The sequence below is a fragment of the Nicotiana tomentosiformis genome, chromosome 12 (assembly GCF_000390325.3).
Source record: "Nicotiana tomentosiformis chromosome 12, ASM39032v3, whole genome shotgun sequence".
NCBI lineage: Eukaryota > Viridiplantae > Streptophyta > Magnoliopsida > Solanales > Solanaceae > Nicotiana > Nicotiana tomentosiformis.
The window spans coordinates 105,556,359-105,577,046 of record NC_090823.1 but is presented as its reverse complement, the minus strand read 5'-3'; the positions used below and the strand labels follow the sequence as shown (position 1 = coordinate 105,577,046).

The following is a 20,688-nucleotide window of genomic DNA, read 5'->3' as shown; positions in this document are numbered from 1 at the left end:
CGTGCGACATTGATTTAGCTTGAAACATATATCTTATATTCCTTTGTATCCACTCGTATATGACATTGCGCACTCGGTATCAGTTGTGCGTCGACGGTTCGTGATGCCGTAGATGGACTATGAGGGAGCCAGAGATGCTCAAACATTGCCTCAACGTGTGGTTCCGACTGAAGATGCAGGCGTATTGAGAGATCACTTAGTGAATCATGCAGGGGTGCAACAGACGTTGGCGTCTGGTTGATTTATACAAGCTGTGAAGGTTATTATTGTGGATCATCGGACGTTGTGACCTATGACTTCGCGCAGAGTGGGGGGAGTCCACTACCAATAGGTGGATTGCGGGGTCATGTGCTATATCAGTTTTGGCCTGAAATGTATATATGTGGTAGTGAAAGGTTCCCTAAAATTTATACATGTTTAAGACCTGAGATTTTGTAGAGGATAAGGTTGGGACTTGCGGTATGTCCGCCTCCTTAATAATCCTATAATTCAATACCAAAGGAGTTATAGAAACAACTCTAAATTTGTAGAAGGTCTACTCAGCGTGGACATCACTGTTGCGGATTTTGGGGTGCTTCAGAGAAAGTACACTTGTTGACGAGAGTCTGGACTATGTGGTTCGTGATAAGATTTGTCTGTATGGAGCTCTACTTTTGTGATCGTTGAGTATAAATAGGGGTAAGGGTTACCCCAAAGAAGAATCGAAGAGTATGTTAAGAAATTGGTCAGCTCAATAGTGTTGAGTCAGCATAACAAAAGAAGAAATTTGCCTTGGGAGAGATAATTCTCCACCAGTGTTCATGGCAAGCCTATGAAGAGGGTAGACCAGCCAATGCAACACCGCCCATTTGGCTCAGTTCTCAGAAACGCTTTTGAAGGAGTTTGTTTCCCGGACTCTCCGTAATGCGTGGCGCATAGGGTTTGAACAGTTGCATCAGGTCACCATTGACTGTGTCAGAATATTCCATCAAGTTCAATAAGTTAGCCCGTCATACTCCTACTTTGCTTCCTACAACCAGAAGGTGAGTCCATAGACTCATTAAAGGACTCAATTATGATCGTAAAATTTTGTACGACTCGGGAGCTACAAGCTGATACTTCATTTCTACAAGTTATACAAATTACCAAGATATTAGAATGTGTTCGGGATGAGGAAAAAGGAAACTAAGGAGACCAAGATGTCTCGAGGTTCTGGGGGATTCAGTGGATTCTACTCTGCAAGTATAAATCATTATGGCAGGGGCTCGGGTAGTCGGCCAGCCCAGTCCGCACATTGGATTACTCGGGGTGCTCCAGTAAGTTCTTTTAATGCACTACCGACATGAGTTCCTACAATGGTTATTCCAGTTATTTGGCACAGACTCGATATGAGCAGCCTAACCTGCAAAGGGGTTGTTGTGAATACGGTGATACTAGGAACATCATGAGAAAATTGTCCCAAACTTGGGAGAGACTTATTTTATCAAAGCACTCAGGCTACGTGCCCCATTGCAGTTACTACACCACCCACACGACCAGTTAGGGGTGGAGGACAGATGGGTAGAAGGAGTCCTAGAGGTGGAGACCCAGCCGTTAACATATTTGTTTTACGGTATGGCAGAGGTTGCTTCATCAGATGGTGTCGTTACAGGTACGACCTCGATTTAATATAAAGGAATAATTTCCTTAACTTGATTCGGTTCTCAATATCGAAACGAGTCCTCCTATTATGCTCCACTTATGAGTGAGCTTCATAATTCTATAATCTACTTATGTATTTACCCCTGTTGGGAGATTTTATGGAGATAACTACGCCTATCATTTCGTGTTGGTCACTAATAAGAGCTGCGAGGCAAAATGTGGCTTTTGGAAATTTTCAATTGGCATGATGTGTATATTACTTGTGATTCAGAACTGAGGACGAGATCCTCACATTTTTATATAAATTGATATGTTTAAACCGGGATACGAGCTGCGGTGGAAGTTATATAAGGACGAGATCCTTGTGAGGAAAATTCTTGTGTTTAAGTTCTCCCTTGTGAAATTAAATTTGTACTATAGTACTAATAGGGAGTCATGCCTGTTAGGCTTATTTGAAACTTCTATATGAAAATCTCTGTGCAAACTTGCCAATTTTGTGTTGTAATTATTGAGTTTTAACCTATAAGGTAGGTTCCCGCCCAGGTGACGTTAAATGTGACTCATTAATTCGGGTAAATAATTATGAGGTCTTCATACCTCGTATCTCGTTATCAGTATTGTGAAGGTTTGAAATGAGATTTTTGTTAACATGAAGTTAATTGACGATTTAGTAGTTGATTATGAACAACTATTAAGACCAGATTGACCTAGAAAAGTGCTCCGTTCAAAGTCGTGTACACGAGGTGACGAGTGTGTACACGAGCTAAATGTGAAAGATTATATTTTTAAATTATGTAGATCATTGTTGCGCATTTATTAAATTATTTCATTTTGTTATATTCTTCATCATTGATCTGTGATATATATTTTAAATTTGTTTGCCTTTTTTCTGCTAATTGCTTTACATGTTTAATTGAAACTTGGTTTCTTTCATACTGTGCATTATTTGAATGTTGGTCTTCTTTAAGTTAAATATTATTAATATAAAGTATAAGGTCTGGGTGTTGAAACGCATGCGGTGAGATAAGGGTGGCTTGATACGCGTGGCTAGCAGGGGTGACTACTAGAAGTCATGCGGTGTGATAAGGGTGGCTAAAACGCGGGATGCTATTTTGGAAAAAAAAATGTTTTCTTTAAATAAATTGTGTAAGGCTCCCGCGGTAATATAAGAAAATGAGATATTGTGAAATTATTTATAATTTGGGACTACGAGGCGGTACCTCGGTAGTGCCCTTGTTAATATTGATTTATGGCCATAATTGCCTTCGATTAATTGTTGTGGTTTTCATAAAGTTGAAGAAAATTCTGTTTTGATTCCAGGAGATATTATTTGCAATTATTTGGTGTCATTAAATGTGACATACTATTTGATTCATTTCCAGTATCATTTTATTTTACTATATTGTTATACATTTTACCATTCCATTATTATATTTCAGTAGGGCCTCACCTGACCTCGTCACTACTCTACCGAGGTTAGGCTTGGCACTTACTGGGTACCGCTGTGGTGTACTCATACTACGCTTCTGCACATCTTTATGTGCAGATCCAGGTACATTTTACCAGCCCACGCATCAGTAAACTAGCTGTACGAGGAGACTTCGAGGTATATCTGCCAGCGTCCGCAGACTCCGGAGTCCCCTTCTATCTTACTATATTGTCTTCCTTATTTGCTTTAGACTATGATGTATAGAGACATAGAGAATAAATTCTTAGAAGCTTGTGACTTATTTCTACCGGGTTTTGGGAGTTGAAATTATTTGAATTGTAGTTTATTTATTTCAGATATTTATTATTATTATTCCGCATTGATAGGCTTACCTAGTCTTAGAGACTGGGTGCCATTACGACATCCTACGGAAGGAATTTGGGGTCGTGACAGTTGGCTGCGGATCTTAGATGGGAATGCAACTCACCTAAGTCTCCGCATTTAACCACACCTCAGCGCCCGCCAAGCTACTAGTCATATATGCACATGTACAAAAATGTTCAGGAAGTGTAGTATGAGTACGTAAATTAACGTGTACCCAGTAAGTATCCCGCCTAACCCCGAAGAAGTAGTAACGAGGGGTCGACTTTGACACTTAATAGTGGTCCAATAATATCAGGTACAGTAAAGAAGTGAATGAATGTGAGACAGAGTAAATATATGAAACAAATAAGTATAAATTACGTAGTACAATTTTCCTCTTTGCAATTTACTCAAGCTCTCAACTGGCAAGTTCCCTCCGTAACCGGAGCATATATATAGATATAGTGGATTTCATCAAAGAGGTTGTCATAATCCAAATCAGGAAAAAACCCTCAGATACACTGGCATCTTGCCAAACGTTATGCATGATTCCATGAGGATAATATATATATAGGAAATGCCGAGGCGTACGACCTGATCCAACATAAAAGTAAATTGTGCACTGCCGAGGGTCGAACGGTACGAACCATAGATGCATCTATTAACCTGCCGAGGCGAACGGCCCGCTCCCATGAGAGTGTGGTACATAAATCCTGCCGAGGCGAATGGCCCGATCCCATAAGAGTGGTAGAAGGAAATACCCCGCTCGCGAATCATACGTGCGACGCGGTCAAATATAAATTTAAGGAATCTCCCCGCTCGCGGATCATACTTGCGACGCGGTCAAATATAAATTTAACATTAAAATCATATCTCTTTCTTGATTCTTTTCAAAATAAGGGAAATTCAGCTTGTAGCTTTTTTTTAAGGAAATTACCTCGCTCGCGAAACATACATGCGACGTGGTTACACATAGATTTCTTAAGCTATTATCATATAAATCAATCCTTTTCGAAATTACAAAGTTCAAACGAAACCTTTTATATCTTACGTTCTTCAATTTCAACTCCTTTCAAAACATTTAATAAGCAAACTCAATCTCGCTCCCTCTCAAGGCAGACAATAAATATAAATCAATAACAATATCAACAAGGCATGATGTGAGCCTAAACCTACCCGAACATAGGCATAGCTAGTAGCTACGTACGGACTCTTATCACCTCGTGCGTATGTAGCTCCCACAAATAGAAGCACACCATAATTTAGTTCACCTATGGGGTTAACTCCCTCTTACAAGGTTAGAAATGTGTGATGACCCAAAATATCATCTTTAAATTTAATAAGTAATTTTGTGTTCTAAGACCTCGAAAAATACCATTTATCATTCCTCGACTTGCGTGCGCAGTCCGTAAAAGTTTTCAAAAAGTTTTCATGTGAAAAATGGATTAAAATGTGAAATAGAGCCTTAAAACTCAACCGAGTTGACTTTGATCAATATTTTGAGCAAACAGACCCGGATCAGTGTTTTGGCAGTTTCGGTAGCTCCGTATCATGATTTGGGACTTGGGCGTATGCCAGGAAATTAATTTGGAGATCCCTAGCTCAAGTCATGACCATTTAATGGAAACTAGTAATTTAAAGGCTAAAGATTTTCAAGTTTGACCACGGGGTTGACTTTTTGATAACGGAGCCGGAATCCGATTCTGGAAATTTGAACAGCTCCGTTATGTCATTTATGACTTGTGTGCCAAATTTGAAGTCATTCCGGATTCATTTAATATGTTTTGGCATGAGGTTTGCCAATTGAAACGTTTAAAATTCAAAGTTTGAATCAGAGTGTGAATTGTAATTTCAGCGTTATTTGACGTGATACGAGACCCCGAGTAAGTATGTATTTTGTTATTGGACTGGTATATTCGTACGGGGTCTCGAGTACCCCGAGAGTGATACAGATTGAAATCGGATCAAGAATTAAACTTAAGCAAAATCTGAATTTGTTTCCTGCTGTTGTAATCGCACCTGCGGATTTTTCCCTGCAAGTGCAAGCTCGCAGATGCGAGCCTTCCATGGAAGATGTGCCCAGGCGTGTCAAGGCTTCGAGCGTAGAAGCGTGTCCGCAGATGCGCACCAAATCACGCAGATGCGGGACTGGGCTGGCCTGGGGTCTTCGCATGTGCGGCCATTTTGCGCAGAAGCGGATGTCGCAGGTGCAAAAGGAGTGTCCGCAGATGCAGAACTTCACCTGAAAGCCTGGCATCGCAAATGCGAGCTTTGTCTCACAAATGCGAGTCTGCAAATGCGGAACTTTTATCCGCAGATGCAAAAATGACTAGACAGAGCCCATAAATTCGGAAGTCGCTATTTTTACTCATTTTTGAGTTTCAAGTATCGGATTTGGGCGATTTCAAGGAGGATTTTCACGACTTTGAATTGTGTAAGTGTTATTTAACCAAAAGTGATTATATTTCACAAATCCATGTTTATATTCATCATTTATTTCGAATTTAGATGGAAGAAATTGAAATTTTTATAAGATCTTTCAAAAACGAAAAGTTAAGATTCGAAGGTCCATTTGATATCGGAATTGGACAATTTTTGTATGGTTGAACTCGTATCAGAACAGGTGTTCGGATTTCATGAGTTTTCTAGGATTTGAGATGTGGGTCCCACTGTCGAATATTTAAATAAATTTTAGATTTTTATCCAGAAAATTAGTAAATTCATATGGAATTAATTCCTATGATTAGTATTGAATATATCGAATTGTTTGTGAATAGATTTAAAGCTTTCAGAGACAAATTTAAAAGAAAAAGCTGTGGTTGAATAATTGATTGTAATTTACAAATCGAGGTAAGTTTCGTGGTTAATCTTGACTTGAGGGAATAGAACCCTTAAATTATTTGTTATGTGAAAAGCATGTGAACGACGTATAGGCGAGGTGACGAGTATTTATACGTCGTGAAATTAATTATTTGCCTGCTTACTTGAAAAATCATAAATTATTTTACATCATAAATTAATTATTATAATAATTATTTCTCTCCTATTCTTTGTCAAATATAAATTCTTGAATTCCTGCATTAATTGTTACATGCTATTTGAATTATGTGTTTTAATTGTTATTTGACATTTAGCATATTAAATATTAAACTGCCTATTTTCCCCCCGATTTCCACAATAATTTTCTATTTGTCATTGTTTGTTTCATAATTAAATCATAATTATTGTATGTTTGTTGTCTTATAATTTTATATTAATTGTTGCATTTATTGGGAAAATTTCTTCTATAAGAATTGATTGAAATGGATATATTGGAGGATCGGGTTGCACGCCGTAACAGACTTATTAAAAAGTCCATATTGGAGGATCAGGTTGCACGCCACAACAGACTTATTAAAAGTTAATATTGGGGGATCGGATTGCACGCAGCAACAGACTTATTAAAAGTCAATATTCGGGGATCGGATTGCACGCCGCAACAGACTTATTAAAAGTCAATATTGGGGGGATCGGATTGCACGCCGTAACAGACTTATTAAAATTTAATATTGGGGGATCGGATTGCATGTCGCAACAGACTTATTAAAAGTCAATATTAGGGGATCGGATTGCATGCCGCAACAGACTTATTTAAAAGTCTATATATTTACTTGATTGAAATAAATATATGACAGACTTGATTAAAAGGAATATATTGGGAGAGCGGGTTGCACGCTGCAACAGAATTGAATGTGAATATATTGTGAGAGCGGGTTGCACGCTGCAACAGAATTGGTTAAAATAATAATGGATTATGACTGCTGAGTTGGCACCAATTATTATAAATGAGTTACCTGATTTATTTCTATTATTTGTTGTTGTTATTAATATTGCGTACAGGTTAATGTAAGTGAACCGCCTTAGCCTCGTCACTACTTCATCGAGGTTAGGCTCAGCACTTACCAGTACAAGGGGTCGGTTGTACTGATACTACACTTTGCACTTCTTGTGCAGATTTTGGAGTTGGTCCCAGCGGCATACCATAGACTTGCTTGGATTTCAGCTACTAGAGGAGACTTGAGGTATAACTGCATGGCGTCCGCAGTTTTGAAGTCCCCGCCTATTTTACTTTAGCTGTGTGTTTATTTCCATACAACTTTATATTATTCAAACCTTTATTTGTATTTATTCTAGAAGCTTGTGCACTTGTGACACCAATTCTGGGATGGTATTTAGACACCGTTGTTTTTATGGGTTATTTCACTATATTTCAAACTTTGCTTCCGCATTTGTTTCTTTGATGATTAATAATTTAAAGATTGTTTAAAAATTGGTTAATATTATTATAATAGTGGTTTGTCTAGCAAGTGAAATGCTAGGCTCCATCACGGTCCGAAGGTGGGAATTTCGGGTCGTGACAGTTGGTATCATAGCACTAGGTTACATAGGTCTCACGAGTCACGAGCAAGCTAAGTAGAGTCTGAAGGATCGGTACGGAGACGTCTGTACTTATCTCTCATAGGCTATGAAGTTTAGGTACAATATCACTTCTTTCTTATTTTGTCGTGCGATTTTATTCTATCATCGATGATTGAATCATTCTACTCTTATTCTCTCACAGATGGTGAGGACACGTAATACCTCTGCCGATGGACAGGGACCAGAACCCCCGGTGGCTACTATGGTCAGGGGTAGAGGTCGAGGTCGAGGTAGTACTAGAGGCCGAGGCAGAGGCCAAGGTATAGCTCAGTCCAGAGCTCGAGCAGCTGCACCTGTTGTAGAACCTCCGGTGGACCTTCAGGAGGAGGTTCCAGTTCAGAATGTACCAGCTGGACCAGTTCAGGTCCCGGAAGGATTCATAGCTACTCCAGTGGTTCAGGACGCTCTAGTCTGTTTGGTGAGTCTTATGGAGGGTGTGGCCCAGAATGGTACATTTCCAATGGCACCAGCCGTTTCAAAGGCTAGGGGAGGAGCACAAACTCACACTACTCCCGCTCCAGAGCAGATGGCTCCCCAGAATCAAGCTCCAGTAGCCCTGCCAGTTGGGGTAGTTCAGCCAGTTGTTGCGGCACATATCGGTGATAGGGCTGCCATGTCTTTTGAGGCCTTATTGAGATTGGATAAGTTTACCAAGCTCTTTCCAGTTCACTTTAGTGGTACACCTTCTGAGGACCCACATGATTATCTTGAACGCTTCCACGAGGTGTTGCGGAACATGGGTATAGTTGAGACTAATGGGGTTGATTTTGTTGTATTTCAGATGACGGGTTCCGCCAAGAGGTGGTGGAGAGATTATACATTGAACCAACCAGTCAGATCTCCTGCACTTACTTGGGAGCAGTTCTCTCAGCTATTTCTGGAGAGGTTCCTCCCTATCACACTGAGAGAGGAATTCTGCAAGCAATTTGACTGTTTACAGCAGGGCAGTGTGACTGTTACTCAGTATGAGTCCCGTTTTGTGGATTTGGCCCGTCATGCTCTCCTTTTACTACCTACGGAGGGATAGAGAGTAAGGAGGTTTATTGAGGACTCACTCACCCTATCAGGCTTCAGATGGCCAAGGAGACTGGAGGTGAAATTTCTTTTCAGGCGGTTGCTAATATCGTGAGGAGAATCGAGATGGTTCTTGCACAATAGAGAGGGCAGAGGTCTGACAAGAGGCCTTGTCAGTTCGGTGGTTTCAGTGGTGCCTCGTCTGGAGGCAGGGGTAATTTTGGTAGGGGTCATCCTCCCAGACCATTTCATTCATCACTTAATGCATCTCCCGGTGCTTCAGGGAGTCACGGTCCTATTATGCCTTACTCTGGATAGCCGGCATTCAATGCACATTTATCTCCTATTAGTGCTTCACCACTACAGAGTTACTACATCGGTTATCCGGTCCATTTGGGTCAGCTTCAGCTTCAGCAGCCATGACATCAGGATGGGTGTAATGAGTGTGGGAACATTGGTCATATCAGGAGGTATTGCCCTAGAATAGCAAGTAACATATCTCGGCAAGATTCTCGTGCCATTATACCGGCACTGGTTGCTTCACCGCCTGCTCAGCAAGCTAGAGGTAAGAGTCAGGTAGCTAGAGGTGGAGGTCAGGCTATTAGAGGTGGAGGTCAGGCCATTAGAGTTGGAGGCCAGCCAGTTAGAGGCCATCCGAGAGACGCAGTTTAGAGTGGTGGGGCCCAGCCCTGATTTTATGCTTTTCCATCTAGGCCTGAGGCCGAGTCATATGATGCTGTGATCATAGATATTATTCCAGTTTTCCATAGAGATGCTTCAGTTCTATTTGATCCAGGATCTACTTATTCCTATGTGTGCTCCTATTTTTCTTCATATTTGGTTATGCCTTGTGATTCTCTGAGTGCTTCTGTGTGTGTATCTACATCGGTGGGAGACTCTGTTATAGTAGATCATGTCTATCGCTCATATGTGGTTACTATTGGTAATCTTGAGACTAGTGTGGATCTTCTATTTCTTGATATGGTAGATTTTGATGTCATCTTGGGTATGGATTGGCTGTCCCCTTATCATGTTATATTGGATTGTCATGCCAAGACAGTGACCCTAGCTATGCCGGGGTTACCTCGGTTAGAGTGGAAAGGAACTCCTGGCCATTCTGCCAGCATGGTTATTTCTTATATGAAAGCTCGGTGTATGGTAGAGAAAGGGTATCTAGCCTATTTGGCTTATATTCGCGATCCCAGTGCGAATGTCCCTTCATGGACTCGGTACCAGTTGTTCGTGAATTTCCAGAACTATTTTCTTGCAGATCTGTGGGGGATGCCACCCAACAGAGATATTGACTTCTGTATTGATTTGGCTCCGGGCACTCAGCCCATTTCTATTCCACCATATCGTATGTCCCCGCCATAGTTGAAAGAATTGAAAGAGCAGTTACAAGACTTGCTTGACCAGGGATTCATTAGACCCAGTGTCTAGCCCTGAGGTGCACCAGTATTATTTATAAAGAAGAAAGATGGCTTTATGCGGATGTGTATAGACTATCGGCAGTTGAACAAGGCCACTATCAAAAACAAATATCCGCTGCCAAGAATTGATGACTTATTTGATCAACTTAAGGGTGCCAAGGTATTTTCGAAGATCGATTTGAGGTCTAGTTACCATCAGTTGAAGATTAGGGCATCTGATGTCCCTAAAAAGCTTTTTGAACTCGGTATGGGCATTACGAATTCCTAGTGATGTTATTTGGGTTAACAAATTTCCCAGTAACATTTATGGATTTGATAAATTGGGTGTTCAAGCCTTATTTTGATTCTTTTGTGGTTGTATTCATTGATGATATCTTAATTTACTCCAGCAGTCGAGAGGAACATAAGCAGCTTCTTCGAAGTGTGCTTCACACCTTGAAGAATAATCAGTTATATGCCAAATTTTCAAAATGTGAGTTTTAGTTAGAGTAAGTTGCCTTTTTGGGGCATGTTGTATTGTCAAAAGATATAAAGGTGGATCCTAAGAAGATTGAGGCTGTTCAGAATTGGCCTAGACCTACTTCAGTTACAGAGATCCGGAGTTTCCTGGGTTTGGTAGGTTATTATCATCGGTTCGTGGAAGGGTTTTCATCTATAGCAAACACATTGACCAGACTACCCCAGAAGGGTGTCCCATTCAGATGGTTAGACGAGTGTGAGTTGAGCTTTCAGAAGCTCAAGACCGCTTTGACTACGGCTCCAGTGTTGGTATAATCCATAGGTTCAGGATCGTATATGGTATATTGTGACGCATCTCACATTGGGCTGGGTGCAGTATTAATGCAAGATGGCAAGGTAATTGCATATGCGTCGCGGCAGTTGAAAGTTCACGAGAAGAATTATCCTGTTCATGACTTAGAATTGGCAACCATTGTTCATGCGCTGAAGATTTGGAGGCATTAACTCTACGGTGTCTCGTGTGAGGTATTTACTGATCATCGCAGCCTTCAGTATTTGTTCAAACAAAAAGATCTTAATTTGAGGTAGAGAAGATGGTTGGAGTTGTTGAAAGACTATGATATCACCATTTTGTATCACCCCGGAAAGGCCAATATGGTGGTCGATGCTTTGAGTAGAATATTGATCGGGTTGCATGCCGCAACAGACTTATTAAAAAGTCCATATTGGAGGATCGGGTTGCATGCCGCAACAGACTTATTAAAAGTCAATATTGGGGGATCGGATTGCCCGCCGCAATAGACTTATTCAAAGTCAATATTGGGGGATCAGATTGCACTCCGCAACAAACTTATTAAAAGTCAATATTGGGGGATCGGATTGCACGTCGCAACAGACTTATTAAAAGTCAATATTGGGGGATCAGATTGCACGTCCCAACAGACTTATTTAAAAGTCTATATATATATATACTTGATTGAAATAAATATATGACAGACTTGATTAAAAGGAATATATTGGGAGAGCGGGTTGCACGCTGCAACAGAATTGAATGTGAATATATTGTGAGAGCGGGTTGCACGGTGCAACAGAATTGGTTGAAATAATAATGGATTATGACTATTGAGTTGGCTTCAATTATTATAAATAAGTTGCCTGATTTATTTCTATTATTTATTGTTGTTATTAATATTGCGTACAGGTTAATGTAAGTGAACCGCCTTAGCCTCATCACTACTTCGTCGAGGTTAGGCTTAGCACTTACCAGTACATGTGGTCGGTTGTACTGATACTACGCTCTGCTCATCTTGTGCAGATTTTGGAGTTTGTCCCAGCGGTGTACCATAGACTTGCTCGGATTTCAGCTACCAGAGGAGACTTGAGGTATAACTGCATGGCGTCCGCAGTTCTGAAGTCCCCATCTATTTTACTTTAGCTGTGTGTTTATTTCCATACAGCTTTATTTATTCAAACCTTTATTTGTATTTATTCTAGAAGCTCGTGCACTTGTGACACCAATTTTGGGATGGTATTTAGACACCATTATTTTTATGGGTTATTTCATTATATTTCAAACTTTGCTTCCGCATTAGTTTCTTTGATGATTAATAATTTAAATATTTTTTTAAAAATAGGTTAATATTATCCTAACGTTGGCTTGCCAAGCAAGTGAAATGTTAGGCGCCATCACGGTCCGAAGGTGAGAATTTTGGATTGTGACAAAATGAGATTTACCTTGCTCCGAAATTCCATAACCGACTCCAAGGCTGCTCCGACAATTCAAATTGATGCCCGTCGCTCCAAAACTAGTCAAATATGACGCAACCGAATCAAAATATACTCTAATACTCATAATTAATTATTTTATAATAATTTCCAACTCCGTTCGAAAAGTTGATAAAATCACCCTTGGGACCACATGCCCGGATTCTGAAACTTTTCGAAGATAAACTTTACCCATAACCCCACGAACTCAAATATATAATTTATTCTCCATTTCATGCCCAAATTCGCGATCAAAATCCAAGAATACCAATTTTTAGGTTTCCTACCAAAACCCCACAATTTCTGTAAATTTCCATGTCTAAATCCATATATAAACTATGTATTAAACTTGCAATAAATGGGAATCGCTTACCTTGACCTAGATGATGAAGATGGACCTCCACAATTACCCCAAGACTGGCTCCCATAGAGAAAATGAAGTGAAAATGGCCAAAAATCCCGTCTTAAAACATCTCACTGCCTAGTCCGACTCCTTCTTCGCGAACGCGGCAACCCCTTCGCGTTCGCGAAGTTCAGCCAACCCAGGCCCAGAAAACCTCCTTCGCATTCGCGTTCCTCACGACGCGTTCGCGAAGCTTTCCGCCCTCACTGCTTCGCATTTACATACCCAGCATCTAGTTCGCATAGGCCAAACATCCTCAGGCCTAGTCCTCATTTCCTGCTATGCGTTCGCGACTCCCCACTCGCGTTCACGTAGGTTTCTCAAGTTCTTCACCACGCTCGTGTCTCAACCTTCACGTTCTCAAAGGCCCATCTCAACAGCCCCACGATTTTTCTCTTCGCGAATGCGGGACCTCCTTCGCGTTCGCAAAGAAGGACACCAGACACCATCAACAACAGTTCCCAAGCAGCTCCAAATGATCTGAAACCACCCCGAAACACACCCGAGGCCCCCAAGACCCCGTCCAATCATACCAATCAGTCCCATAACATAACAAAAACTTGTTTGAGACCTAAAATCACATCAAACAATATCGAAATCATGAGTCGCATCCCAATTCAAACTTAATGAACTTTAAAAATTCAAGTTCTACAATCGATGCCGAAACCTATCAAAACACTTCCGATTGTCCTTAAATTTTGCACACAAGTCATATTTAACATTACGGACCTACTCCAACTTTCGGAATTGGATTTCGACCCTGATATCAAAAAGTCCACTTTCGATCAAACTTCTCAAAAACCTTCAAATTTCTAGCTTTAGCCAAATGACTTCAAAATGACCTACAGACCTCCGAATCCACTTCCGGACGCGCTCCCAATACCAGAATCACCATACGGAGCTATTCCCAGACTCGAAATCCCAAACAAACATTGATAACATTGAAATGTACTTCAAACCAAATTTATGAAATTCTTCCAGAATTCCAACTTCCACAATAGGCGCCGAAACGCTCTCGGGTTATCCAAAACCCGATCTGGACATACACCCAAGTCCGAATTCATCATACGAACCTGTTGGAACCTTCAAATCCCAATTCCGAGATTGTTTACTCAAAAATCCAATCTTAGTCAATTCTTCCAACTTAAAGCTTCCGAAATGAGAATTTGCTTTTCAAATCAACTCTGAACTTCCGAAATTTCAATTCGGATCACACGTACTAGTCATAATACTTGAAGTGAAGTTGCTCATGGCCTCAAAATGCTGAACGACACGCTAGAGCTCAAAACGACTGGTCGGGTCGTTACAAAAATTTCTTTTTTATTTGTCTTAGTTGCATTATTCATCGCCTTAACATTCCGATTATTTTTTAATTAGACTATCTTCGTATAAACCTTCGTCGATTTTTCTCTTCATATTTTTTTCTTTACCCCACTAGGCCATTGTGATGATGTGGAATCACCTGCAATATCCTCATTTAAATTTAGTGAAAATAATGATAAGTTAGGAGATGATAGATAAGGTGAATCAGGGGTAGGAGTCTCAAACTCTGATGATATATTAGCATATCATTGCTTTCTTTTCTTTTTTTTTTCCTTCCAAGATCGCCATCGTTAAACTTCTCAAAATCCTTCATTATAGCCGGCACATGATCAAATTTAAAATCTATTTTGAAGTTCAGATCTTGCATAAGTAAAGCTTTTGCTTGTGTAAGCTGCAATATTAATTCTTTTTAAGGAAAATAATAAGTCAATATATACAAATAAAGTATAAGTAACTACGAAATGAATACTCACAATATCTTGATCAGAAGCACCATGAGGGTGCAAAGTTTCTACTTGACATGCACATCCATTTAATTTTCTTACTGCCTACTCAATTATTTGTATTCGACTTTGCAACAATTATTTGGTGCGACTCTCCCAAAAAATCTTCCCTTGCATTATTGTATGCATCTACGACTCGACCCCAAAATTGATCTTTGGATTGATTGACACCCGTTATTGGATCTTGAGAAATATCTAAATGCATTCGGCATAATAGAATATTTTTATTTACACAGTATCCTGCAGATCCAATGGACATTTTTTCAAGTGATTAGAGGAACATTGGATTATATATTTAAGAAAAATAAAAGCCAATTGTGGTTATAGAAGGTTATGTTGGCACCTCAATATATAGAGATAAAAGTAAATACAATAATTTAGTAGATGAGAATATGATAAATTTTATTTTGATCTCAGCCGTCGAGTGGATTTCGTCCTAATCTCAATCGTCCGATGAATTTCATCCTTATACTTATTTTATCGTTAGAAAAAATATCTCTACATATTATTTACTGTGTAGACAACTCAGCAGACACAATAATTTAGTAGATGAGAATATGATAGATTTTATTTCGATCTCAGTCGTTGAGTGGATTTTGTCCTAATCTCAACCGTCCGATGGATTTCATCCTTATTCTTATTTTATCTTTAGAAAAAATATCTCTACACATTATTCAATGTATAAACAACTCACCAGACACAATAATTTAGTATATGAGAATAGGATAGATTTTATCTTGATCTCAGCCGTCGAGTGGATTTTGTCCTATTCTCAACCGTCCGATGGATTTCATCCTTATTCCTATTTTATCTTTAGAAAAAAATTTCACTGTATAAAAATAAACACCATTTATGAAAATCATATTCTTCCATCTAATTTATTTCTACATAAATTAAAATATTATTATTTCTGTCTTCTGAAAATGAATTTCTATATGGGATGTTCATCTAATAATAATGATGATTCAAATTACTCATCATCATCTTCATCCTATCACGATCCGAAATCTCACCTGTCTTGATGGCGCCTATCTCAATACTAGGCAAGCTGACAATCTCAATAAACCACCATATCTTTTAAGTTTAAAAATATAATATCTAAATTCAGCGGAAAAAAACTCACAAATACATATATAAATACTCCCAAAATTCGGTGTCACTGAGTATATGAGCATCTAAATGAATACAATGTCTGACTGATAACATCACTGTCTGAAAATATAGAACAGTACAATAACTAAAAAGGAAGGGAGTCAAAGTCTGCGGACGCCAAGCAGCTACCTTGATAATCTCAACAGAATAAATTCCGAAATCTAGCAACCGCCGTATCCGGGAGCACCTGGATCTGCACACGAGGTTCAGAGTGTAGTATGAGTACAACCAATTCAATAAGTAACAAGACTAACCTTTGGGCTAAAAGTAGTGACGAGCTCAACAGGTACAGTCCAGTATAGAAATAACAATACAAAAATGTAGGCATGCTTTCAAGTTCAATAATGTGAGGAATATGACATCTATGTATCTACATGCCAATGTACATACTGTATGTGATGCACCTTAGTGAAAACTCTGTGTACTCACGATCTAAAATACTCAATCACTCAGTACTATATATGGCCAATCCAGCCCAGGGAAGATCCATCCCAAATATATATGTATATCCATCAACTGATAGTCAGTACTCAGTATTGTATAAGGCCAATCCAGCCCAGGGGAAGATCCTTCCCCAAATATCAATGATTCGGACAAGATCCATGTCTAGAGAAAATTCATCCCTCAATATAAATACTTCGGACAAGATCCATGCCCAGGGAAGATCCATCCCTAAATATATATATCTATGGCAAGATCCATGCCCAGGGAAGATCCATCCCATATATATATATATATATACTACGCTCACTATGGGGGTGCAGACTCCGGAGGAGCTCCTTCATACCAAGCGCTATAATAGCCAGATCCAGGCATAAATAAATAAACATAACTATCACTCAAAATCTCCAGTCTCTCGGGCTCTCAATAACATGAAAAATCAACCCGACATGATGATATGAAGTATCAATGAATGACAACAGAGATTGAGATATGATATCCAAGTGATAGATGTGATTGAGTATAAAATTGTAAATTTAAACAAATAGTTCAACAACAATATAACCCATGTGGGTCCCAAAATATATAGGCGCATAGCCAAATCATGATCTTTAACTTGAGTTTCAGCTCAATTTCTCTAACGCGTGGAGAATATGCAGATAATGACATTTATTTAATTATGCAACTACACGGAATCAATTAAGTCACAATTCCTATGATGCACGCTTACACGCCCGTCACCTAGCGTGTGCGTCATCTCCAAACAATTCATACAACATGTACTTTAGGGATTCATACCCTCATAACCAAGTTTAGAAGTGTTACTTACCTCAAACCGTGTAATTTCTTACTTCGCTATGCCCTTGCCTCGTGAATTGGTCTCCGAAAGCCTCGTATCTAGCCACAATTAATTCAATTCAGTCAATACAAATCATAGGAATTTATTCCATATGAACATACTAATATTTCCAACAAAATCCGAAATTTAACTCAAAATTTACATCTCGAAACCAAACAAAAGTTACAAAATATGAAACCCCATCCAACCAAGGGTCCAACCATATAAATTTTACCAAATTCTGACATCAACTCGACCCTCAAATCTTAAATTAAAGTCTTTGAAGATTTCTACCATTTTCAACTCAATATTTACCCATTTGAACTCAACAATCTTTCCACAAACCTTATTGGTATGTGTATGTATAACTAATACTCTCACACCCAAGAAGCATACTCTTAATCATCCATCTTTTACTTCAAACCCGAAATTGAAGAATTGAAGAAATAAATTCTTACCTCTTTGAAGCCCTAGCAAGATCCTTGTGAAATTTTCAAACCTTGGACAAGAATTGATGGATAAATGACTAAGTCTTCACTTTCTCTCTCTAAAATGCTCTCATCTCTCTCTAAAATATCAGATGAAACCCTTCAAAATGACCCCCAATAGTTTTTTTATAAGAATGGGGTCGGATTTATAAAACCAGAAAAATTAAGCCCCGATACACACTCTGCGGTCGCATATGCGACCACATAACGCTTTTGCGGCTCGCGAAATGGCCGCAAAATGTGGCCTCAGGAACTGGGCAAGACTGCCTCAGTATGCGGTCGTTATGCAGTCCGCAGACCTGTTCTGCTGTCGCATAATGCACCGCATAACTGATCTGCAATCGCATAATGCGCCGCAAACGTTCCTCCACACATGCCCCACTCCTGATTCACTCTGCAGCCATTATGTGGTCTGCAGAGTGATTCTGCGACCGCATAGTGGGCCGCATAAATGACCCTTTTTCGGCAAAAAAATTCCTTTACACATCGGTGCATTTTCGGTAAGAAATTTCTACAACCTTTGTACTAAATAATCTACCTCAGCACCACAAAAACTTTTCAACACAAGTTTTAAACCTTCGAACTAAATGTTCTAAATCATTCCAAACCTCACCGGACCCGAACCAATTAACCCGATAAATCATAAAACAACTGAAAATTATTACTTGAGCAGTAAATGGGAAGACAGGATTGTAATTCTTGAAACGACCGGCCAGGTCATTACATATCCTCATCCTCATCATCACCTTTAATTTTTGATAACAAAGCTAATATGCAATTGTGCATGGAAGCAATTCAGATGAAAAATTATATGTTGTAGTGTTTACAAGAAAATCATAATAATGATCCTAGCAGAGTTGGCTCCGTTCCAGATCATTAGGTAATCAATCGAGATCGTGAAGGTGTTGATAATAATTTATTTCTTGATTCTTTTTCAGATAATCCCCGCTTTAATAAGGGATAATTTCGTCATAGATATCGGATGTCCCGGAATTTATTCCTTCAAATTGTTGATGCAATTAAAGGTCATGATAACGAATAACGCATTGATGCGGTGGATAGATTTAGATTATCTACTCTACAAAAAATCATAGTCGTGTTTAGAATGTTGGTATATGGTGTGCCAGCGGATGCCAATGACGGATATGTGAAAATTGGAGAGTCGATTGCAATTGAAAGCAGGAAGAGATTTTGCCGAGCTATCGTAGAGTGTTTTGGCGAGCAGTATTGAGATCACCAACAACTAACGATGTTGCAAGGCTTCTGCACATCGGTGAACAATGTGGTTTTCTAGGAATGTTATGCAGTCTAGACTGCATGAATTGGAGATGGAAAAATTGTCCAACAACATGGGCTGGACAATATACAGGTCGTAGTGGATCCCCATCCATAATTCTTGAAGCTATAACTGATTATGACCTTTGGATATGGAATGCATATTTTGGTATACCCAGCACCAATAATGACATTAATGTTTTGGAGTCACCACATTTGTTTTCTAATCTTGCTGTATGTATTGCTTCTCCCCCCATTATGTTATTCAAGGAAAATAATGTGATATGGGTTATTAATTAGCTGACGATATATATCCAAAATGGTCAACACTTGTGCAAACTATTCGTGACCCACGTTCGCCATAAAAGAAATATTTCGCGATGAAACAAGAATCATGTCAAAAAGATGTTGAATGTGCATTCGAAATTTTGCAAGCTCGTTTTGCAATTGTTGCAGGACCATCACATTTTTGGAGAAAAGAAGTGCTACATAATATAATAACTATATGTATTATACTGCACAACATGATAATCGAGGATGAGCGTGATCTTAATGCGCCAATTCAAGATGATTGAGAATGTTCACCTCCAACGGTAGAAATGGTAGTAGATGAAAATCACCGATTTGAATAATTTTTAGCTCGACACAGAAGAATTAAGGATAAAGATACTCATTTTGTACTTCGTAATGCGTTAATAGATTATTTATGGGAGCATGCTAGAGGTAAAAGTTGAATATTTATATAGTATTTAATCTGAATTTTACCATAATGTAATATGTATTTAATTATCTTTTATCTCAATAATTTTATTTTTATTTGAATTATCCGTTAATATATATAATCTATAATATTTGCTTACAAATTATATTATTTAAAAATTTATGATATAAAATAATATTATATTAAATGATTATATAAGAAAGTAATATAAATTATATGTGATGAATATGTAAAAAAGAAAAAAGATAGAATTTCTTTAATAAAAATAAGAAAATAAAATTTAAATAAAAGATAATAATATAATACTAGAGAGAGAAAAGAATATAAAATAAAATATTTTTTTAGAATAAAAAATGGAGTAAGGGTGAGTAATTTTATTTCACGGGTAGAAAATGGGGAAGGGTTGGGATGGGCTAAGGTAGGGGTGTTCAAAACCGAACCGAAACCGAAAATCGAACCGAAATCGAAACTTAATGGCTTATTGGTATCGGGTTAACGGTTTAACGGACGGGGAACAGATTGAATTTTTTTTATTAACGGCTTATCGGTTTGGGGGCGGATTATTCAATTTTCTTAACGGATAATTTGTTAACCGGTTAAGAATATATATATATATATATATATATATATATATATATATATATATATATATATATATATAAAATTTATTTTTATCCATATATATATATTAAATATCAAAAACCCTTCCACTTCTTCCAGTACTCTATCTCTAAGTTCTAACACCTAATTCCTAAATAATCAGAACCCTTACGTACTATGCATCAGAAGATCCCAGGTTTGGCTTAGCTTAGCTTATTCTCCCACCCTATAACAAGATTGTTTAAGCGGCTGTCTATGGTTCACCTTTGCTTTTGTTTTTTTAAACTAATGCATGTTTGTCTATGTTTAATAAAAAAACAACAGTGTTGTGTCACAACTTTTTTCACTCTACAACACATGACACACTACATTAGTCTTATGTAGGCGTTTACAGACATGTATATCTG

At 38.6% G+C, this 20,688-nt stretch overlaps 1 pseudogene; it reads left to right on the top strand.

Annotated features, from left to right (window-relative positions):
* The first annotated feature begins 8,396 nt into the window (after nt 1–8,396).
* LOC138903168 (uncharacterized) lies at nt 8,397–19,694 on the top strand (annotated as a pseudogene).
* Nucleotides 19,695–20,688: the final 994 nt, after the last annotated feature.